Source organism: Polistes canadensis, unplaced genomic scaffold (genome assembly GCF_001313835.1).
Source record: "Polistes canadensis isolate GaletaPanama2010 unplaced genomic scaffold, ASM131383v1 scaffold_109, whole genome shotgun sequence".
Classification (NCBI taxonomy): Eukaryota; Metazoa; Arthropoda; class Insecta; order Hymenoptera; family Vespidae; genus Polistes; species Polistes canadensis.
In genome coordinates this window covers 219,018-244,176 of record NW_014569656.1, presented here as the reverse complement: position 1 = coordinate 244,176, position 25,159 = coordinate 219,018, and the positions used below count along the sequence as shown (strand labels likewise).

At 35.4% G+C, this 25,159-nt stretch overlaps 1 protein-coding gene across 2 annotated transcripts in view; it reads left to right on the top strand.

The window, feature by feature from the left end:
• The first annotated feature begins 1,808 nt into the window (after positions 1-1,808).
• LOC106787667 (brain tumor protein-like) overlaps positions 1,809-25,159 on the top strand; it is a 59,641-nt gene continuing 36,290 nt past the window's right edge. The window contains exons 1-2 of one of the 2 annotated variants that reach the window (XM_014750235.1): positions 1,809-2,049; positions 3,547-3,677. The gene's annotated coding sequence lies outside the window, so the exon portion shown is untranslated. Of the gene's footprint in view, positions 2,050-3,546; positions 3,678-16,307; positions 17,293-25,159 lie in introns of those variants that run through there. The other variant, XM_014750234.1, reaches the window with a different exon arrangement.

Genomic DNA, 25,159 nt, shown 5'->3' with positions numbered 1-25,159 from the left:
TTTATGACATCACGAGGCCGTACGAGAATAAATGAAAGTTGCAAGATTACTCTTACTCTCGCCGAACGCGCGAGCACGCGCGAAAGGGAAACCCGTTTGTTATGTTCTCTTGATCTTATATGCATTATTAGTATATGTGTGTATGTATTGTAAATACCGATCGTACATCGATCTTTCTAATTTGTCTTTGATAACATTTTTTTATTTTATTTTTCTTCATATTTTTTTCTTTTAAACATAATCATTTGACTACATTTTTTTACTGCTAATCAGAGAAAGAGAAAAGGGAGAAAGGAACTCGATTTTGAAATAATATAAATTTAATTATATAATTGATACTCTTCTATTTATAATATTACTTAATGAACTGTTTAATTAATTAACTTCGTTTAGGTGTATCTTTAGTTATTGAAAATACATAATCAATGATCTTTGAAACGGATGACTATCTTTCTTTTTGAAAAATTTATTGATTATTTTCGAAATGGATCGGATTAAGTAGCCAAATACATTAACACTTGGCAAGCTGTATTAAAATAGTGACAGAAACTATCTAATTTTTGTACGGACACGATCATACAGGATGAAGGCCACAAATTCCTAAAATTTAGAAAGAACCGAGTTTGGCCATTCCTAAGTAGTGACCTCAACCAAATTCCATCTACGTTGTTAAAAAATCATTTGCATTTATTACTCTCGCATGCCCGCAACGCAATGACACCAAAACAAAAGGTTTGTAAAAGGATATTTAGCAAATTCATTTGATCATGAGAAAAAGAAACGTTGAAATATCGGTTTAACGCTTACAAAATAACGAATTTGCTCTCTCTCTCTCTCTCTCTCTCTCTCTCTCTCTCTCTTTTAATCTCATGGCAAGTAGCAGAAAGCTTTGGTGAAATAGAGAAGAGAGAGAGAGAGAGAGAGAGAGAGAGAGGAAGAGAAGCAGCAGACGGTGGTCCAGTCGATCAAGCGTTAAATCGTCTCGCTAACGCAATCTCAATGAAGTATCCTTGAAGCCAGACACAATCGAATTTCTCATTGCTGTTCCGGATCGAATTATCGCCTTGGTATTCGAAACTACGAAGCTTCGAATAAAATTTCATTACGAACCCACCATGAGATTGCTTTCTACACCTCACACAAGAGAGATAGTTTTACAGTCAGCCAGAAAAAGAGAGAGAGAGAGAGAGAGAGAGAGAGAACAAGCAATTAAATTAATCGTTCGTCGATCATTTTCGTATCACTTTCGATCCTCTCGCAAGAAAGATATCTATATGTAAAGAGAAAGAGAGAGAAAGATAAAAAAGCAAATGAATTCTTCCTCCCTTCGTTTTATCGGACTTCCTTTTTCCCTCACCATCTCTCTCTCTTTCTCTCTCTCATATTAGCAGACCGGTAATTGAATCAAATGAAGTCATCTCGTTCACAGATTTTCTACGGTCACACGTAGCATAGTAGAGATGAACGCGCTAATGTACATATATATTTTATTTTATATTTTCTTTTCAAGTTTCATATAATAATTGCAATAATAATTTAATAAAAATAAAACACATATGACGAAAACATATGAGGAAAAAAATAAATTCATCGATATAATTGGAGTTGATTAAAAAATAAATTGAAAGATATATGTATCTATAAAAAAAATAATATAAAAACAACATGTACACATTATTAAGTGATATATTAATGAATTTTTTACGTTATTTTGTTATATAAAAAAATATTGAAATATTTGTAGAAAAAATGTACAAAGAAATGGGTTCGTGGGTACCAGAGAGCTCCACGACGGTCCTGAACCGAAGAGTGCCGAACGATCTCGAACTTTACCGAAGGTGGGTAGCGACGGTGGCGGCAGAAGTACGAGGGATGACGACTTAGAACGTGCGTATATGTGTATAGAAGAGCATATTCGTCGTGTCGTTGTACCGCGCGCACTCACCGAATTCACGAGTTGTTGACCGAATCTTATTCTCTGTTATTTTCGTCGTTCGAAGTGCCGACAGTGCGAGAAAGAAAGAAAGAAAACGCAATTCAAGTTATCTAGTACGTATCTATTCTATGTTCTCTCGTGTAATCGATTTCTTTTTCCAAAATGTACTCATATTATCCTAGAGAGGGCTTTACATTCTCTTTTAGATACTAACGCATATGTACATACACATATCATAGTATATACATACATATATATAAATATATATATACATATATATATATATATATATGATACGTGAGTGTAAGCATGCACGTGTACTTTCAAGTCTACCGGTTAAAACCTAACCTCGAAAATACTTCGAAACATACGATCGAATTAACTTTTTGATTATTCAATTATAATTACGCGTACGATAATCGATAAAAACGAACATATTTTAGTCGCAAGATCATGTTTTCCCAATAATAAGTTTGTGTGTCGAGGAAAACGCGTACAGATTTTTAATGGTTTATTTTCTCGTTTGATTCTTTACTTATTTTTTCCCGCCTACAAACAACTTCAAGGTGAATGAAAAAGTAAAGGAAAATAGTTTCTTTTTTCAAACAAAAACATTTTGTTTATCAGTCGTAAAAGTCGTGCAGTTTTTCTTTTAGAAATTACATATTTACATTGTTTGCGAAAGTATGTATGTAGTTCAAAAATTTACTGAAGACTATAATACGGGAGAAATATGTAAGTGTACACTTAAACGAGAGAATGTTTATTAGTATAACCTTTAGGTTAAAATTATAAGGATCTTTCGTTAAATAGCTTTTCACGATTCAAAGCAAGAATAAACGATTATTACGTTTTCGTCAAAGAGAATTTCAAACGTTCGTTGTTACGTACGATGCTTTTACATCTACGCACAAATATTCTTCTAATTTATGTGTCTATCTATCTATATGTATGTATGTATCATAGGAAACAGGTAATTAAATTTAAGATATCATCTTTCTATTGCAGATAATTACAGTTAGATTTCATTATTACTGATATACCTGAATCAAATGAGTTATCTTGCGTTTCAAGTTAACTTTATAATTCGTTATAACATTTATAGTTATAAATTAATACATCTAGCAAAAGGTGAGGACAAAGATTAAGATATTTTATTATGTATTTTTCTTATTGTTTTACACTTCTTTATGTATACGGGTATATAAAGACTCCGTTGTGCTCTTAGGATTTGAAAAATAACGTTTCATGCGGGTCCCGCGTGTTTTCTCGCTAACTGAAAACCAGTTTAATACGTTGACGACGATTCTAGAAAAAGAAAAAGAAAGAAATAGAAAAAGGCAGACAGGATGAGCCGAAAATTCTTAGCCGACATTAAAAATTAATTACGAGCATAGCTTGAAAGAGTAGAAGTCTAAACACAAGCCTGGATAACTTGAAAAAAGAATAATTCATTTGTAAAATTATCTAAAAACTTTTGGCCTTTCCTGTACAACGTGACATAGGAGTGTAAAGAATTTAATAATCATCACACGAATGAATTCCGTTAATTTCTTCTTATATCATCTCGTCATTCTTTTTAATCATTCTTTTTTCTGATTCTTTTTCAGATACATACGCAACTTCCAATATCGATAATTTCAATTGTTGTTTATTGGTGTATTGGTGTATTGCATCGTATCAACCAGTACGAGCAACTTTTGGTGTTCACGTTTTCTTTTTTCTTCTACGTTATCTTGTGGTGAGTACAGATTTTGAAAATATATCTTATATATAATTTCTGATAATGCCATATTAATATAAAATATCCAATGTATATTTTATTTGATTATTTTACGACGACAATAGATGGAATTTTCAATAATTTTTATGAGAAAAATCCTGCTAAAGAAGATGACCAACCTCCTTCCATTCTCGTCTATTTCTTTTTAAAGTTAAACAGAAGAGAAAAAATGTTAATTTCTTCAGCATGTGCGGAGGAGGTGACGGATCGGGACGATAAACGATTTTCGCCTGCTCTCAACTTGTATATGTATTTTAATATGTATATATACATCTATATTGCATGTGTATTGAAGTATGCATGCATGTGAGAGGGGTACAAAAAATTTCTCTCTCTTTCTTTCTTTTTCTATCTCCTATATCGTCTCTTTTCCTGCTATTGCTTCTCAATGTTTTTATTTAGTACCACGTGCTTACCTCCTACTACTATTCCAGCTTGGAATCTGGAAAAATGGCGAGTAATATGCGAACTCTTTCTCTCTTTAAAATATCTAAAGTATATATGGTTGTGAAAGAGTAAGGGAGAGAGAGAGAGAGAGAGAGAGAATTGCAATTGTTTAGCAATGTTCAGTTGCTAAACAATAGTTTGATCGTTCATTTATTCTTCTTACTAATTATACGAACATTAGAAGTAACATAAAGTGAAAGAAAAACATCGAATTCTGGTTCTCACGAATTTTCCACGACTTTTCCACGATCTGTCGTTATTTTTTCTCCCTTCTTCCTTCTTGTTAGGTACCGACAAAAAAAAAATAAGAAAAATTATGAGCAGAGAAATAATTTTTTTCTCGTCTTTTCTCTGTAATGTACAAGTGGAACAACTTGCCATCGGATCAGCAGCGGTGCCGTTGCTTTCGAAAAAAAAAGAAAATTGAAGTTCCTTGCTTCGGTGGTGGTAGTGGTGATGCTGCTGTTGCTGTTTCTGGTGGCGGTGATGGCAGTGATGGTGTAGGTGGAGAAGAGAAGAATTCCAGCGGGAAATACGTCTATCCTTTTCCGTCTGAATGCGTTCCGCATATCTTCCATCTTCCTTTCTCTAACATAGATTCTCATCGTCCAACGACGTAACTCGAAACTGACAGACCCATTACGACGATCATCTGGGTAACGTAGAGCACGCCATAGGGTGCATTTCCAACGACGCGCGTGCTTCATTTTGTACCCCCGTTTCTTTTTTTTTTTTTCTTCCTATCTTTTTCTTTTTCCATTTTTTTCCCGTCCACTTTTGTTCTCCCTCGACCGACCATTTCGCATCTCTCTCTCTTTTTCTCTATAGATATGCTGTATAGGTTCGCCCAAAAGTTCCTAGGGGATTACAAAAATCAGTTCACCCTTATGGAGATTTTTTAAAGCAATTCTTTAGCTTTTGATTGTGAAATTTGTGAATAGTTTAGAGACTTTTGCGAAGAATTCATTTTTAAACGAAAATAAATATATTTTTCAAATCATACGAAAACCTTTGGCCCACCCTGCATATGTATATATACTTCTTTTATTATCTTTTTTTCTCGTACGCGGTTTCGAATTTAATTTCATTTTTCTAGGATAAATTCTTTCCCTTGCGAGATTGAAAGTAAAATGTGAATGTGCGGGAGATTGACTATGAGTCTCGTTTATAATGAAATGGTTTCAAGTATTAAAACATACGGCTTTTGGATCGCTTCTTTTTACGTAACAGTAAAAAGTAACTCTTTCCCTCTCTCTCCCTCTCTCTCTTTCTGTCTTTCGTTCTATTAATTTTCTTTTTATTTGTTTTTTCGGGTTACGTCGATCGAGCGTTGCAACCTTGGTTCGACTTCTCTCTCTCGGTTTTCGCTATAAAATATAATGGAGTCGTGTTCTATCGATAGGCATAGCTATTACTACTTTGTTCGATACGTTTTTCTCTCTTTCGCTCTTATTCCTTCTTGCAACTTTTTACCTCCTACCTCTTTATTACATTTCTTTCGATAGTCGGTGGTCTGGCCTTGCTTCGCGATTACAAGGACATTTCCTATCGGCCTGATTTATTCACTCTTGAAAGAATTGTCAAGAATTTCAAATGAAATCGCCTTACGAAAATATGTTTCTTTTTATTTTTCCATTTGTGATTATTTTGTTGTAAAAAAGTATCTCTTGAATTTGAACATATAGAAAAATGTAACAGGGTAAAGCGTATTTTATGCGAGAGAAAAATAAAACAAATTAAAATTGATTTCTCTCGTGTATGTGATTCGCAAAGAAATGAAATATTTTCATTGTACTTAAAAGTATATTAATTGTTATTATTTCGTTAGGGATCGAAGAAAGTCGAGCTTTCTAGCGTTGCGTGTTTTCTCGAATACACCCACGCGTCCTCGATCGTTCATCTTTCACTTTCTGGCCTTGCGAATCAGCCGAGACTTAATATATTATTATTGTCTGCTCTTCTCTGTCGTCCTCTTTTTCTTTCTCTCTCTTTCCGTGCAGACAATTTGCCAGGAGTCATTTTTGTTTTTCCTTCCCGGTCCACGTCATATTCCACTTACGTTTCTCTTTATTCTTATTTATCTTCTCCTTCCTTTGCATTTCACGAAAAATATTCACACGATCGTAAAAGATAAACGTTTTTTGTCGCCAGAAATAAAAATGCAATATAATTTCGAGTATCATTTAAAATGTAATTAAAATAATTTGTTCTTTAGTCATCCTCATAATTAGTTTACTTTTTATTTATTATCTCGGTACAATCGAACAAACAATTTTTGATTAAGACATTTACTTATATTAGAAACGTTATCTTATCAAATGTTATTAAGTTAATATCATTAAAAAATCATTTCAAGCGTATTATTATGCAAGATGATTTACGTCAATTCTTGTGATATCGTTCAACGTAGATTCATATACGTAAACGCATGTATATATTTATCTAAAATAGAAATAACTTTGGAAAATGCAGCGTATCTGCAGCATATGTGCGAGGCATGTAACATAGGAAAATTTTAAAAGCGTACGATTTGTAAAGCTTCTCGAGATATCGATCATATGGTTTATTATTGGTAAGCACGTTTGAATGGTCTTTCGAAAGGACTAGTTTAACCGCCGTAAGAATTTAACGAGCCTTTCCCAGCCTCTCTCTCTCTCTCTCTCTCTTTTTCTGTCTTTTCACGCTACGTTTTTCCCTTCACGGTTTTGCTCAGGTAGATAAACGTATAGATAGATAGGTTGGTAGGTAAAAGGTACAAAAGAATAGTTTTGGAAATCGTAAAAAATCGAGCCTGTCCCCAAAAATGAAGAAATTTTTAACACTAGGGAAAGCCCCTAAACAAACAAATAGCTTCTAAAAAAGATTTCATTCAATTTTCCAATGGAAAACATTAATATTCAAATATTTAATCTTCTCTAGATGTATCGTCACATTTTCTTCGGATATTGTTTGAAATTATTTATGCATTATTTTATACAAGAAATTGAAGTGAACATAAAATGTAAAATATATTTAAATATTATTCTAATTGGTTCTCATATCAACCGGAGGGAAAAATTGTCGATCTCTCTTTTCGCAATCCTTTTCTCGTTCGAATTGAATTTCTCTTTTCGTGCAGAAAAACTCGATGTATATATGTATTAAGTATATACGTAAGGATTTGAAATAGCTATCATAGGAAGAGTCGTCTTCCTGTATTATCGAGAAATACCTTGAGGAAGATCGATAGATAGGTCGTTACGAATCTTGTTTGATTTCATATCATTTCGTTTTCGTGATCGTCGTTTGACGAGAGATGGTTTTAGATGAGATTTTATTTCTTTTTTTTTTTTTTATTTTTTTTTATTTTTTTATAGGTAACGCCCTTTTTTCAATATCTTTGATATCCCAACTATAACCATATACCTATTACAAATAAATGTGAAGTATATTTGTACACGCATACACGTTATTGAGGATTCTTTAATTTTTCAAAATTTCAAAGCTAGATAATATAATTAAAAATATACAAAAATTGTCCACCTTTTGTTAAGAATTATCGATTGTCATGTTATTTTGGTTGAATGATGAAACAGAGACGGAAAGAGAGAAAAAAAAGGATCGGAAATTATTTCTCAGCTGGTTTATCGATCCTTGACGTCAAACGATTCGGCTCTTCGCGAATTGTGAGTTGTTTTATTTTTTTGTTATGTTTTTTTAAACGCGTATTGCGTTTTTTAAAAGCCTTGAGTAGTGTCGCGTTATACATTCGCATGCGTGTGTATTTTATAGAGGTACGTTTCCTTAAATCATACGTTTTTTCGTGCTAAACGTCATAAAATAAAATTACTAACGTTTGTGATAATTTTAATTTTTTTTATTTATGTTTACGCGTACACACATAGTTACAAAATCTTGCAAAGTTTGTTACATATGTTTGTATGCGTGCACGCGTGTATTGCAACTTTCGGCCATTTTTTGTAGTCGACAAATTTTCCTCCTCCAATTTCATACTCGATAAGATTTATATTCGAATGTACGATGGGTTACAAGGTAGGCACAGAATATTTGTTGCTCCCGATACGACATTCTAACGATTTTGATTGATCGTGCCTAGTTGGCTACTTTTTTTTCTTTAGCTACTTTTCTTTTTTCGCGCAAATGTTAAACGAACAAAATATTAGCATTTTTCCGTAAAATAAATAAATGAATATATCATTTTTGTATTGTTTGAAAAGTATAAACTTTGAACGGTATTGAAAGAAATCGTTGTTACTATATTTTGTAAGTAATCAACCAACCGTCGTGGTTATCAGTCTGTTAAATAAAATAGAAAAGGAAGGGGAGAAGAGCAAATAGCAGGCTGTGTCGTTTCATTTTACGACTTCCTCCAAACATATTTTTCTAACGCGTAATATTTACATGTACAGGTCCGTAGTAGTATCAATGTTGTCTTAGCTTGACAAAATTTCACATCTCACCAGGGTATCATATAGATTGAATTAAAAAATGATGATCCTGTGCGGTCAAGGACAAAAAGCAAATCTCTTCAATTTTTGTTTTCTTATTTTTTTTTCTTTTTTTTTTTCAGTAAAAATCCCTCGACGCGTAAAGTTCATCTAAGGATAAAAAATAGAATTCATATCCTTAATCGTTTAATCCAAAGGATGAAACGAGAGAGAAAGAGAATAAATGTATACACGTAGATACATGTATGTGCCTTCAGAGACACAGGGTACATTCTTGTCCTAGCTGGATTTAATAAAGAGCACCGCTGACATGTTAAGGGTTAAAACATTAAGATATTCCCTCTCTCTCCCATATAAACAGACACACACACACACAGAGAGACAGAGTTTCTTTCTCGTGGAATCGCCCATATTCCAACCCTCTCATACACATCCACATATATTCTCCCTTTCACCCCACAATCATCCAATAACGCGAGCAACGAGAGCGTTGAAGTTTGTTTCTATTTTTTTTGTTGTTGTTCTTTTTCCCTTTTTACGATCGTAGCCCTTCTTCTTTTCACCTCTTGCCCCAAGTATTATCCGCAATATAAGAGGGGTAGGTAATGGACCGGTGGTATAAATTCCAAGTCAGAACTCCTCTTTCCTTTGCAGAGTTAAACAGTCTCAGAAAAATGAGTCCTACCGTGGGAGTAGTTGCCATAATCATCGCCAAAGTAACGATCGCAAGTGAGAAACTTTCGTAATTACCCCAACCGTCTCTCCGTCCCTTTATTGACCACGTGTTCCCTTCTCTGGCACGTGTTCATTTCCCTCCTACTCTTCTTTTCTTCATCCTCCTCCTCATCTATAGTTCATTTCTTTCACCCAAGTCCACTTATTTTCTTTTTTTCCGTTTCTATGCGAGAAACCATTTTTAACATTTCTATACGTTTTATATTTAACTATATCTAATCTAATAAATTGTCATAATATTCGATCATTAAATGAGGTCATTAAATAATCAGATAGAAAGTACAAAATATTATGAATATTCTATTCTATTTTTTCTAATCGTATTTAATAAAAAATTACGTAGAAATGATTAAATTCGACATATTTCGATAGAAATCATCAATCGGTACCTATATAATGTAATAATTTTTAAGTAAAAAAAAAAATGGGGGAAGGGGAAGGACGAGTATGGAGAAAGGGACGCTTTAATATTATCGAATGTAATTTAACACGAAAATCATGCCAGAGAAGCCAAAGTCTTCAATTGTGCTGGTCACGTTCGAAAGATACGATTAGAGATAAAGGGAGAGAGAAAGAGGAGAGAAAGAGAGGAGAGAAAGAGAGGAGAGAGAGAACTGGAGAGCTATTGTTAGAGAGGATGGACATGCGTTTGGATCTACCTGACAATACATACATATATGCATCGATCGATCGATCGCGAGAAGAACAATTTACTGGACTATTATTCGCCGTTGAAACATTGGAACGCGTTTCGCATTCGATAGAATACTATATCGAACGATATATATTGGATAATATTGGCGTTTCGGTTCAAAAAATATCTATATACCGGATGATTCATTTAAACAAGACATCAGTTTTTCTTGCGACGTAAAGGAACAAACAAAATATAAAGCGAGAAAGATATAGTATCTTTATTTTATTTTCAATTAATTCTTTTTTTTTTTTTAATTTATTAATTTTATTTCGTTTGATTTGAGTAACGTATGGAAGAAGAAGAAGAAGAAGAAGAAGTAGATGAAGATGATGCATTTTTTCGAACGTTGTCATTGAAATATCTCACTCTATAGATTCTCCAGAGGATGGTAAAGGGCTGGGGGGGGGTGGTGTGGGAGTAGAGGATGCTACGATGAAAGCATTCGATTTTTGTTCAAAGCGACAAATAGGCGACGCTCTCTCTCTTTCTCTCGCCCGCTCTCTTTCTTTTTCTTTTTAAGTGGACCGGCTGAGGGCTTCGTGCTTGCTGCTTGATAGAGCACGAGAGCAGATATTATTCGAGTCGAACGTTATTTCACGTTGCATATGAAATGCACCGGGGTTTATAAAAGAAGAGGAAAAATATAACGGAGAAAAAAAAAAGTCAGAGAAAAAGTACGTCGAGAGATCGAAACTCGGGGAAATAAAAAAGTAAAAAATGAAACATTGAGGAGGGGAACGCGTTCGAACAGATTTCATTTGTTATTGCATATATGCGTTTCGTACGATATTACGCAATATAATCTTTAATGATATTTATTTTTTTCGGGGAGGAGAGGTTAAGGGAGCTTTTAATTCTTTCGATTGGATATAGTAGGGAATAATTTGTGAAGACTAAATGGACACCCGGTATAAGGAACGCAGACGGCTTTTGGGCCGTGGGCCCAAGCTGGGAGGCCAGCTGCTTCTCTCCAACGAAAAAGTACAAGTCAGCTGTTTCCCGTCATGGCACACGCCATGCCGTGCGTTGTCGTCGTGCGTTGTCGTCGTGCGTTGTCGTCGTGCGTTGTCGTGTCCGTGATGACTCGATTTCGAATACGTCGTCGATATATGGGAAAACATAAACGTGCGCGCCACGTCCCTTGCGTCAGACCAAGGAAACGTCTATACGCTATTAATATGAGGGTTTCGTATAAAAATGAATTTGTAGTTGAGGTCGAGGGAGAAATTGAGAATTGGGAAAAATTTGAAGATCGATGGGGAAAAGTAAAACGTTAGAATTTCTATAAAAACATTTCTTTTCTATATTAATTTTTTCGAAATACATTTCTATTAAGAAGAAATTCTAATGTATCCCCATTAATTTGATTATATTTTGGAGTGTTTTATTTGCTAATTAAAGAACTCTTCTCGTAGGTCAACATTTACTTATTCTTTATTTGCTCTGTAATTTCGATCGACGCGAAAAAAGAAAAACAGAAAATAGGCTCGTATTCGTCCTCGTCTTCGTCCTCGTCTTCGTCCTCGTCTTGGTCCTTTTCGTGGGCTGTCTGGCGAACGAGAACCACTGCCCTTTGTATCCGCTTGCCCGGAACGAAATGGAACGTAACCGACGAGCCAAAAGACATTGTGAGTAAAGGAGAGGAGAAGGTAGGGTAGGTTCGTTGCATGTAACGTCTCCTGCTCCTGAAGCAGGTGCCCCATGTTGGTCGGTTGAACTTTTCCTTCAGGGCCGTAACAATATTTACCTTCACATTTTTTTTCTCTTTTAACTCTTTTATTTTTTTCACACGTTGTTAACGTATTTTTGTATTTTTCTAATTTACTGAGCTTTTCATTATATTTTATTAATTAACTCTCTCTCCTTTCCTTTCTGTCTTTTTTTTCTTTCGCTAATGTAATATAAAATTGTCGAAGAAGATAAGTTCGTAAAGCTTCTTACGAGACAACATCGTTGATTATTATTAACTCGTTTCGTAGTTGAAGACGAGAAGAAGTTAAACGAGTACTTTCTCTCCGACAGTTAAACAAACAACTCGGAAAGGATCAGGAGAATCGTTTCTCTTTGTTCTATCGAGATTCGTGAATTCGCTTTATTCGAAAAGTCAAACGTACTTTATGTAATTCGTCTTTCCAACAACGATGCAAATCGTTGCGTCAGGGTTGCGTTTCTTCAATATTTTTAATAGTATCCCATATATTTCACTATCTTTCTTTATTTTTATTTTCATTTTATTTTCATAGACAAAATTGTATCGATTTTCAATGTTGGTTGTGCACTATTTGCGTTTTGCGCGTTGGTCTAATACCGTTTCTCTTATCTTCTTTTTCTCTTTTCCTCAATTCGAACAAATATTGATGCATGTTGGTCGACGATGGTGACGTCGATAGAATTTACAAATGTTCTCAACATTTCTCGTTCGTATATCACGAAAGAAGAGGTAGAGACACGGAGGAGACACAAGAAGGGAGGGAACAGAAATCACCAAAGGAAATAAAAATAAAGAGAGATATATATATATATAAATTTCTAGTTTTTTTTTTTTATTTCACTTTCGATGTCTGATGCGTTACCTCTCCGGGGAAGACAAAAAAGGATTACGTTGCAAAGAGTACAAATAAAAATGGTTTAAGCAAGCCCTCCGATAGACTCTTCGAGAACGTCCTTCGAGACCTTTAACGAATTTATCGAACTCTCAGGATTCATTCGAGTGAGACTTTCGATTATTGCCCCGAGCAATGATGGAATAAATAGACGCCTGCGCGTGTGTTCCTTCGATTCTAAATCGAACGAATTTTATCTTGAAAATATTTTCCAATCTAGAAGGTTTTCGATCTAAATAAATATTAGAATAATGGATATGCGTTAATTTGATTTAGAATTTAATTCATTTGAAATATTGAAATTCTCTATGTCTAATCGAAAATATCATCTGAGTTTTCGACTTTTTCGTTAAGCAAATAGAATGTCAAATTCGGATCTTATAAATCATTTATTTTTGTAAGTTGAGTCAACGAAAGATTTTTGAACTCTTTCTAAGAAAAGAAGAACAAGAAGAAAAAGGAAAAGTCGAAGAATGGAAAAGATAAAGAACGGAAAGGTCGATCGTTTATGTTCTTTCTATTGCCTTTCCGATCTTTTCGAGACATTTTTGTAACCCAAAGTAAGGGCGAGAAAGAAAAGACTCCTTTTATTTTTTAACATTTCCTTTACATTTTTTTTGTCCTTTTATTTCTTTTTCTAAACAGCCGACTATTTCCTTTTTCTATCTTTAGTTTAGTGAATCTGGATATTATTAGGGACGGTTTTTCTATTCGTCTATGTCTACCATTTTCATTCGACCTTTGTACGAGCATTTTTCAAATTTTTGCTGGAGTTTGAAAAGGATAGAGACTTAGAGAAACTACGAATTTTGTTTTCGGATTAATTGAATGACTCGGTAGTGATTTAAAAAAATATTCGATACGAAAAATTCACACATAAGACTGGAATTTCCTAGGATCCATGAATTTTCTTATTCAAATGAAACAAAAAGGAGAAAAAAATAGGGGAAAAAAGGCAGATAAGTCTTCCAAGGAGACATTCATGGAATCCTTAAATAAGCCCCTCGACTATTTATTTTGCCGAAGAAACAGCATTTTTTTTCTCATAGTAGGACAGAAGAAAAGGTTCTGTTTTTTAAAATATGCTTTTCTACGTACGATGATCTACCTGATTTTTGAAAGCTGGAAGGAACCTTTTCTTTCAAATTTTAATAAAATTTAAAAAAGAAAAGGAAAATAAAATGGATGGAAAAAAAAGGAGAAGAGAAAGCGAGAAATTTAACGTTCGTAGAAAAACATTCGTCGATGGAGTGGAGGTTCTGAACCAAATTCTTTTCGAAAAGAGGGACGGAGGAAATGGGGAACTTTGAAATTCTAAAACCTCTGTCTCCCTTTTCCCTGCCTTTTCCCAGCCTTTTCCCAACCTTTTCCCAGCCTTTTCCCAGCCTTTTTTTTCTCTAGTTCTATTTTCTGTTTCTATCTTTATGGAAAAATTTCTCTCGAACGATAGAAGTTCACCGAACGATCTTTTATTCATTATTTAACGTTACTAACACATATTACACGTAAAGAAAATGTTCTTTCTCTTCTTCTATCGTTTTTCAATTCATCGATAATGGGGAAAAATAACTGAAACTAACATTAATTCAATTTTCTGATAGAATTTTTGTGCGCAGATGTGTCACAAGTCCGGGAGGATTTTCTAATTCTAACTTTGCTGCTAACTTTTTATTTTCTTCATCATCCACGTTCGTAAAAATTCAATGAAAATCAAGGATGAAGTATATAAATAAAGTGTTTAATTACATATTATCTCATCGTATGCGAATAGTAGGGAATAGTTGTATCGAATCATCCTGTAAATATGTATAAAGGGTTAGCTTTTATCGATCCATGAGAAATTACGATGTACCGTAGGTTATGGCATGGAAGAAATGTTTCTAATCCTTTCTCTCTATCCTTATCCTCCTTTCTCTCTTTTTTTCCCTCGGTAATTGGATACCGTTTTACGATGTTATTGAGATATCGAGCTGCTTTTTTAGAACGCTAGGTTATTTGTCTCTCGTCTATTACGTAGGTTTATTGCGAACTCGTACGCCTATTATAATCGATTTCTATGTCGAGTCTCTCGTCAAATAATCATTTTAATGAGTCCATTCGCGAACATAAGAGGAATGAAATAAATTAGTCGATATAATAGATGTTTAATGTTTAGACGAGAGACAAACAAATTTCTAATATAGTTTAGAGAAAATCTGATCTGAAATAGGTGCACGCTTTCGATAGGTAATCTAACATTTATCTCATGTAAATCTTAATTAATAGGAACGTTTAAACGTGTATGTTTTCAATACGATTAATAATCGAAGAAAGAAGAGAAAAAGTGTCTGGAAGCGATTCGGACACCCGTTGCAATTCACCCTTACAATCTCGAAGGGGTGATATTCGAGGCAGTCTGGTATTACAGAGTCGTAGAGAGGATGAGGGGTTAGTAATAGTAGTGTGGTAGTGATAGTGGTGGTGGTGGTGGTGGTGGTTAGAACCCACCCTTTCCAAGTTGGATATAGCGTCGCGTCGACGAGTAGCAGGGACGCCCACGTCGGGACGCCCATGTCGCGTCGAGTCAGTATCTGCCAACATACATATGCACGTAGACATTACACATACAGATATATATATATATTATTCTGGAGTGTATCGTGACTTTCAGTTACTAACAGATCGTAGAAGCATTTACATCGGAGTTTCTCGTTGAGACGACCGACCGACCGCTTAAAAGAGAGAGAGAGAGAAAGCGAAAGGATATGCTAGGGAAAATAGAAAGTATTTGGGGTAAAGGGGGGAAAAAAAGGGAAAACATATTAGGAGGAGAATCTAAGGGATAGGAAGAAAAAACGTTCAGTTGAGCGGAGGTTCGAAAGACGGACCGAGAATACGAGGAATTCGAAAGATAGATAAGGAGAGATATATGTAAAGGAAAAGAGAGGTTGCTTGAGGAAGGTAGGGGGAAAGGTATAATCTTGTATACGACTCCGGCGTGCCATTCAGTCTCGGGCGAACAAAGAAAGGCTCCCTCGGTCGGCGAGGGTCGTTTCCGATCGACGAACCGTCGTCGTAGGTTCGTCGTCGTAGGTTCCTCGTCGTCGTCGTCGTTGGTCCCTCTTCGTTCGTCTTCGGCACACCTCGCACGGTACGGGTGCGCACGAACCGGTCAGTCACGTAGCAGCGGCCGAGCCGTGAGGAACAAAGGAACGTACGGAACGATCGAAATATAACATTGATATAAAGAAGGGGCTATTACGTTTATTCTCTTAATCGTATCGAATATTTTTTTTTATTTTGCTGCTACATACATATATCATCGCGACGACAACAATTCAATTTATTTCTTTATATTGTCAGTATTATATTGTATCTTTTTTTTTTTTATTTGCATCCACAAAAAACATCGAAGAAAAAAAAAACAAACAAGAAGAGGAAGAACAATAATAGTGGGAAGCTTATCGTTTTATCCTTTTCTATTTTGTACAAATCCATTGTTCTAGTGTGTTCTCTTTCGCTCTTTGCTTTTTTTTTTTATGTAAAATCTGTCGAATCCAAAAGAGACAAAAAGAGAGAGAGAGAGGAAGAGAAGAATATATATATATATATATATATATATATAAGATTTTGTCTGTTCGCATCTGAGCATTTTTCGTAAATCGCGCGTGCGTGGTTGCGTGCATGCGTGCGTAGTGCGTCGTCATTCCATTCGTGCGTGTAAAGTGGAGTGTATTACTGCGCGCGACCGCCGACCTAAACCCGACGACAGCAACAGCAGCAGCGGCGACGGCGACGGCGGCAACGAAGGTGGTGGTGGTGGTGCTGGTGGTGCTGGTGGTGGTGCTGGTGCTGGTGGTGGAGGTGAAGGTGGAAGTGGAGGTGGAGGTGGAGGCAGTGCTGACGGCCAACGAACGACGACTACGAGTACGAGAAGAGAGTACCAGTCGGTCGGTCGAACGGGTAACGTGATAGAGAAGCTGCGACTCGTCTTCTCCTATATAAGAAAGAAAGAGACCAACGAAGAACAAGTAAATAATTCACCCTTCAAGAAGCGCTCAATTGCACACACGGATTACGTTATTTGTATATATATTTATTAATATTATATATATATATATAACACACCGGCTTTATATATATATATTATTAGTGCGTTGTTCGCCTCTTCCTAAGGAGTGAAAGTAAAGTTCTTCGACGAAGATAGAAATATATACACGGATTTTGAGAGAGAGAGAGAGAGAGGGAGAGAGGGAGAGAGAGGGTGAAGGGACGACGAATGCAAAACGAGCCAATAATCCGGGCCCGCGTGACGTTTCAACTTGAGCGCGGAATTTGATATATTTGTGACTCCACTCTTCTTTCTTCTTCCTATTTCTTTTTTTTTTTTCTTTCATATTTTCCTTCAGTTCGTTTTATTTGAATTATTTATTATATTGGTGTGATATGTGCTACAAGAACATAGTGAATAACAGCATTAACAACAACAACAACAACAACAACAACGACAACGACGATTATCGACTATAGAAAGATTGAGAAAAAAACAAAGGGATATATAACTTTTTTTCTTCGAAAGGGTGCATCGGTGCATTGTTCTACTTCTTAGTTTTCTTGCCCTTTTCTCCATTCGCTTTTACACACGGATTATCCTCGTTTTAACGGTAAGTCTAACACTTCCTATTTTCTATATATATTTCCTAGCCCTTTTTTATTTCTATATTCTCAACCAGACCAAAATTGAAGTCTCCGCGTTGTTTGTATTGATACGACGGAAATAAACGAAGATGCTTATAATATTATTTTAAGATAGTTTTGTATATTATTGTATTCAACTTAATAAGAATTCTATTGTCAATTTCAAGGTACCGCTATTTCAAATGTAACTCGTGATACCTGTTTTCGTGAGAAAAAAATGTTTTCTTATGTTAAAAGGAACTTTTATTTTGGACTCGGCCAAGAGAACAAACGAACGAACGAAGCTTCGGTTTCATTTTATAAAAGCCAACTAGAACTTTTTTAAAACTCTCGTTGAACATTCAAAGTTTTCCTTTGATTTTGTTTACGTTCGTTGTTGTTACTTTTGAGAAGAGAAAAATAAAATAGCCTTGCTTGTTTTTACGTTTTAACGACGTGTATCTTCGATTTCGAGATTACAAAAACTCGAGAAACTGTTGCACGCTCAATTAATTTTCTCTCTCTTTTTCTCTCTGTTTCTCTATTACGTATATTCTATATCTGTTCTTTTCCAATATTTTATTATATTTCATACTAGAATATTCGCAATATGAATTTTCTTTGGAAGGAGTCTTTCTATGCTTTGCCAGCAGTTAAATTATCCTACTAATTTAATATATTACTTAATGTATCCGATATCACAAAATCATAATCGCTTTGTAATACGGTTGTAATGTCGACGTGTATTAGCAATCACCTTTGATCGTTACCTTCATTCATTAATTATGTGTTTGTGTGGACGTATTGCTAATTAATGTCAGAAAGAGAAAGAGAAAGGGAGATTAAACAAGATATTAGTATCATACATTTCTCTTTCATTTTTTCTATTTGTTTTTTTACATATATGTTGAAATAATTTAAACAATGATATATTGTAACTTTTAGTTGTGTTAGTAAAATGTAGAATGATTTAGGTTCGTTAATGTTGGAAAATGTGGTCCATCCACAAGGGTGGTCTCTTTGGTCGCAAAATTTTGCAAAGGTGACGACGTCGAAACTACTTTCTATGTAATCATGTTCCGCTCCCTTTGAAAAACCCTAGTTCTCTCTCTCTTTCTCTCTCTCTCTCTCTCTCTCTCTCTTTCTATTTGATTCTATGTGCTTCGTATTCCTGTTGAGCAGAAACGAGAGGTTAATTAGACGTCGTTCGAGGATACGGGACGTTTACCGGCTGTCGGTGACAGCGGTTAATTATTCAAAAGCCGGTACGTTTAAACTAAACGCGCCTTGACACGTGCTCTAATCCGCGAAATTCGTTAACCAGACACGAGTAAAAGGATATTATCGTCCTGCACGATAAGCTCGATTCTTTTTGTCTATACGCTAATCGTTCTGCGATTAAATAAAACGAAATTTGATCATTTCTACGTTCCATCCGCGTATTATTATCTTTTACCATTTTCATTTTTTTTCTATCAATTTTTTCCGAATACTGTTTCAATTATCGTATGTAGGTTTTATTCTCGACGTTTCAATTCTCCATAAAACGAGAATTCAAATTAGATTTCGTTGAAAAATGTAGTCTTCCTTCCAAAGAATTTAATCGATCGTGTTCTATTCTAATTTGTGCAACGTAATATCGAAGCATTGAAATGAAAATTCGTTTGAACAAATAGTATTTTCTTTTATTTTCATTTTTAAATAGATAAATACTATCGTTCCTTGAAAAATTTGTATTTGGAATGAATGACAAAGACAAATTGAAAGTGAGAGAGACAGAGGGAAGAACAGTGGTTTTGCATTGTCATAGGATTTATCAACACGCATCCACACACGGGTAACCACATTTCACCGGGTTTGCAACTCTCTGCGGTCTTTACGAGCGACACCACCTCCATCATCTCTTCTTCCTACACTTGAACGCCAGTTGAAACATTTCTCTACATTCATTTGAATCTCATCGACGAGAATCACAGGTCGTCCGCAATAATTTCAGCCCAATTTTACTTCGGCGTGCGGTAACGCGTCGTATATACCACCAAATTTTAAATTAAAGGAGAATTTCTTGTTCGCGGGGGATAATTAATACGCTCATTAATATGCAAAATAGAACTTTGGTTTCTTTTCTAGCTCGTGAATTTAATAGATGAAAAATGTATATACTTTCGTTCCTTTAGAAATAGACATTTCAAAGTCAACGACATCGGTCACATAAATTTACTTTAATCTTAATTGGTGGAAAAAAAGAAGTAGACGATTATAACACGAGTTTAACTTTCCATGAAGTTTCATTTCCCTCTTTTCTCTCTCTCTCTCCCTCTCTCCTTTCCCTCCCTACTCAGGCAGTCAGTCATTCTTTTAGAAGAGTTGCTCGAGACGACACGCTATTACGCGCGACTTGCATTGTCCCTCTTTGATCGTTTCCCTTAGTCGTCGTTGTCCTCGTCCTCGTCCTCGTCCTCCTCATCGCGACAAAGAACTCTCGGAACCATTAATCACTCGTTCCTATATACGAGTATAAGCCCATCTTTAACTAAACCCCGTGAGACCATCAAATTCCTAGATGAACAACGAAACGAAAGGGAGATGCTCTAATAACTACAAACTACGTACGCATTTATTCTCAATTATCTACATATACGTACGTATATGTAAATGCATATATATACAATCTATAGAATTGCTTTTTTAAGTGTATACCCGTGTGTCGGTAATAGTGGACTAAATAAAACAAATCGATAAACTTAATTTTATATATATATATATATTTATATGTATAATATATATGGGGCCAGTTTTTCAATTGAAATTCATTTCACTTTTTCGCTCGTAATTAATCACCCTTTCGAAGATAGATAAGAAGACACTTTTGAGATTAACGTAGAATGCTAGAAGAAAAGAAAGATGAAAAGGAAGAAAAGCAATAAAGATCGGCAGAGATCAAGAGGATTTTACGGATGAGAGGAATTTATAGATGTTGCTGAGAGAAAGAGAGGAAAGCTTATCTTTCGAATAAAACGAATCGAACGAGTTTTCACGCTTCTAATCGATTTCTCTTCGATACGTCTCTTTACATTCGTCTTCCATCTATCCACCTATCTATCTTTTTCTTTTCTTTTCTTTTTTTCTTCTTCTAGTATAGTTAACGCGTAAATTAGGACAGAAGGAGATAGGAATGAAAAGACAATTGTTAAAATATCATAATTACTTATTGATCTTACTGTTAGTATAAACCAACAAAATGTACTATTAGATGAACAAAAATAATTTGTAAAATCGTGACAATTTTGATTGGCTCCATTGATATACGCTTACGCGTGTTACTTATTTTTCCTATTTGGGTCTGTCTATCTGTCTCTATTTCCGCATGAAATACTCTAGAGACGATTCGTGGATACTCGAGAGAATTCCTCGTAAACGTCAACGTGAATCTACTCCACGACGTTTCATTCACAGAGGACCGAGTAAGTTCTCCGCGTGTCATCGGCCATGACTCACGCGTACTTTCTCTCTCTCGCTCTCTCTCTCTCTCTCCCGCCCCTTGTATATACCTTAGTCAAGGTATATAGCACGGTCTTTCCTCTCTCTTTGTGTTCTATTCTACAGCTGGTGATTTCACGTATAATCTACGCGACTTGCGCGATTATATTTTCTTCCTTTGACATTTTTTTATTTTATTTTATTTTATATTTTTTTTTCAAATAAAATCTTACCCGATAGAATAATTCATTAAAACGCGATTTTTCTTATTAAACGTTCGATAAGTTTGTTCAATTGTAGAAATTAAAGAAGAGAGAAAAGTTATCAAAGTTGAGTGTATCTTTGTGAAAATGAAAAGTAGGAGGAAGTGAGAGAGATAGAGAGAGAGAGAGAGAGAGAGAGAGAGAGAGAGAGAGAGAGAGAGAGAGAATATCTGCTCGTTTTCCTCTTATGAAGGCAACTAATGATAATTGTTATTAATTAACGGGGAGAGAGAAGCCTCGTCTTTCTCTCTCTCCTTCTTAAGCTGCATTCTTTCTCGCTGATTATCATCCTCGCTTTGACGTTGTTTGTCGGATGATAGGTTCGCTCGCACATGTTCGAGAGGGAAAAGAAAATCAAGCTTCGTAATTATTATGCAACGGTGTTATTAGAGAGAAAAATAATTGAAATCTAGTAGAGAACGGTCAGATGAATTTTTTATTTCGGTCTTTATTATAATCGTAAGATATTAAACGATTGTTCGATAACGCGCGATTCAAAGGAATTAGTATTGATTTAGGATAGAGACTCGATTACGCATGACTGCAAATTTGAATCGTTAATGAAATGAATGGAATGAAGTATCAAACGTTACGCGGACGCGATCGTGCGAAAGTTGAAAAGAGGAAAAATAAAAGAGAAAGAGTGATAGGGAGGGAGAAGGGAGTGGGTGAACATAGGAACACGAGAGGCTTTTCTAGAGTAGAGACACAACGAGAGGGTCTCGTGGCATGTCCAATTAACGAGATTACCTTGTGCGAAACTCGTTTCAGTACCGATCACGCCTTATTTAGGTGCACGACGTGTGGACGCTCCTTAAGTAGCGAAAGTAAACGCCCTGTTGTCGTCTTAGTCGTCATACTCCTCGACGAAGAGAAATAAAAAAGACTAGCTTTTTAAACTTGCGAGATGCTAGCAAATTCTTAAGAAGCTCTTCTGTTGGAACAGTCATATACGCGAAGAAAAAAAGATAGAGTTCAAGAGATAGGAAACAAAACGATGACACTAAAATATAGAGAAATACAAAGAATAATTATAATATGGAAATTACATTTATTGAGTAATTATTATTTTTATCGATATGTTTATTTCTTTTTTTTTCCCCCTTTTTCTTCTTTTTAATTTTTTCTGTCTAGACGTAAAATTACACAATCTCAAATAATTACACGCGTGCACCTCTAACGTAGATTAATTTCGCTTGCTGAGAATGATAGATATGGATATGTAGATAGATAGACAGGTGGGAGGGAGGAAAAGGCGGGGAAAAATGTGTATGCGTGTTTCTACTTCGACCTCGGCGAAAATCGACTTGTTTACCTTCCATGCGAAAATTCATCTTGCTGTTTTTATTTCGGGTATAATGCTTTTTTATTTGGTATTTATTTAACATTCAAACGAGAGAATCCTGTTTTTTTCATTTCATTCTCCATCCCTCTCACACACACTCTTTTTCTTGTTTTCACAAAAGGATCTCGGGAGAAATATTATTTTCATTCATTTTGAAATGTTAATTACTCCGAATGGAGAGATTCTTTTTTTTAATTTAAAATTATATTTTAGATAGGATTGGAGTTTCTCATTGAAATTCATATAGCTTGATAAAAATGTTGTCGACGTAGGAATGTATACTGAAAATCGTCGTCATCATTGTCATCATCATTGTCGATATCATTAGGTTCATCATAATCCTTAATGATCGTCATTGCAGACCGATTGTGAGTCATGTAACAGGAATAGTGATACTGGTAATACAGCTTCCATCTCTTTCTCTCTCTATCCGTGTTGCTGTCTCTGGTTTTTGTCTCCGTCACTCCAGGGAGAGAGACAGATCTCGCGAGAGTGAAATGCCAGAGTGAAAGGGCATGTCTTCTCGTGCGTGCCGTTACGTCAGACCTTGTCGTGCCACTCATAACATCATACGTGTTTTATCGAAGGGAACTATTTCAAAGGTTTCGACAATGGTTTCCTCGCCATTTTCGATCGAATTTTATCCTTATTAGGATCTCGCAAAGATTACATCCATTTTTACATAATCCTTTCATTTTTTCTTTTTTTTTTTTTCTTTTTTCTTTTTGTACATAAGATAATATTGCATATATATGATGGTTCTGAAATTTGTCTAAAATACATTATTGTAGGACATCAAATAAAATTAGATTTAAATTTCTATACAACGTTCTCTCTCGATTGCCAAGGAGCCTTTCATGCCGAGGAATTCGAGCGAAAGTATACGTAACGGAGATGATTGCGTAAAATGATCTATCTTTTTTCCTCTTCTCGTGGAAAGCTCCACTCTTCTTTCTCTCTTTCTTTCTTTTTATTTTTTACTATCGACGTTGATTTGAATCGTTTCGACGTAACGTTAATCGCTTCTTCGTAGGCGTGTTTGGAGTTAATTGAAAGTTGTCGGGATTTGAGAAACGCCAATCTAATGTAAGTCAAATTAGATTTCTTCGCGTTCGAAATGACTATCGTTATCGTTCTTCATCTAGAATGTGGAATAAAAGATAATATTCAAATTCCGCAAATCCCAGAACGTACAATTCGCACACGAATAAGAAAGATAATTTTTCTCGTAAAGTCCAAATAAGCAAGCAAGCAAGCAAGCAAGCAAAGCAAGTCTCGAGTTTTCTCGATAAATCGACTTGTCCGCAAATATATCCAGGTGTCACGAATACGTGTTGCGATACCAACGTGCATGGCACCGATCTTAAACACGTACGTTTAGAATCGTCGTCGTATAACATACATTTACACATGTATTCGATACTGACATATATATTTATGTACTTACACGAGGATTCAATTTTATGGAATAAGAATAAATGAAAAAAATAAAGACAGAAATAAAGGAGAATATAATGTTAAAGAAAAGGATAGGAAAATGTATAAAATGCATTCGTATATATATGCATATACATAAATTATATATTTTTTATGCATATTCGATTTTATGGAATTAAAGTTGGAAATAGAGAAAGAATAGGGCAAAATATATGCATACATTATATCTATACATGTATGTCGTTATACGTAGATTCGATTTTATACGAATAAGAGTATGCGCGATAGAGAGAGAGAGAGAGAGAGAGAGAGAGAGAGAGAGAGAGAAAGATCGTTTCCGTGCGCGTGCTCTACATTAGCTATGTGACGTGTGTATAGGCAATTCGTCGGTTGTGAAAAGGTGAGATCGATATCACGCATGACTCGTCGTCGTCGTCGTCGTCGTCGTCGGTCTCTCTTTTCCTCTCTTGACGACGGTCTTTAACCTCCACCCGTTATATACACGTGCTATATATTCTTACACATGGTGTTATATATCAAGCTTTCATTTCAGAAACGACGCGACACCACGACAACGACGTATTGCTCCCAAGGGCGCGAAATAAACTCCGTTCGAACTCTATTCATTTCTCTTTTCGTATATAAGGATGCACTTTGCTGTTATGTGTGCACGCGTGTATATGTTGACGTACCTATATAATAGAAGGAATTGCCAAGGAAAACTTTATTAACCTTCGAGCTTTCGTTCGAGTATTGCTTTTTTCTTTTTTTTTTCACTTTTATATAACACAACGAAGAGAATTTTGTATTTTTTCAACTAAATAATTTTCTTCCCTTGGTATTGGTACAATAATTGCGTTGAAATCCGATTTAGAATGACGTTGAAAGCAGCAGCCGTTTGCTCGTGTTGGGATCGATAAAGTGCGTCTTGCGTGGCACACTCATCTCTCTTTCTCTCTCTCTCTCTCTCTCTCTCTCTCTCATAAATCTTCTACCTTTCTTTCTCTTTTACAAAATTTATGCTCAACCTATGCTCGGATACTTCCGACGCGTTTATCTTAACACCTTTCGTTCTGGTAATATTAAAAAGTGAAAGCTAGCGAATGTGTGAAGAAGTTTCCGTAACTTTGCAGAAATAGAAACGGAGGTAGGGATTGTAAGAGCGAGATGAAAGAGTGAGAGAGAGAGAGAGAGAGAGAGAGAGAGAGAGAGAGAGAGAGAGAGAGAGAGAGAGAGAACTAGAAGTAGATAACGTTCTCTGTTCTCATCATAGGATAGAATGCCGACGACGAAAAGTGGGTTGAGGACGATCACCACGAGCTGTGATCG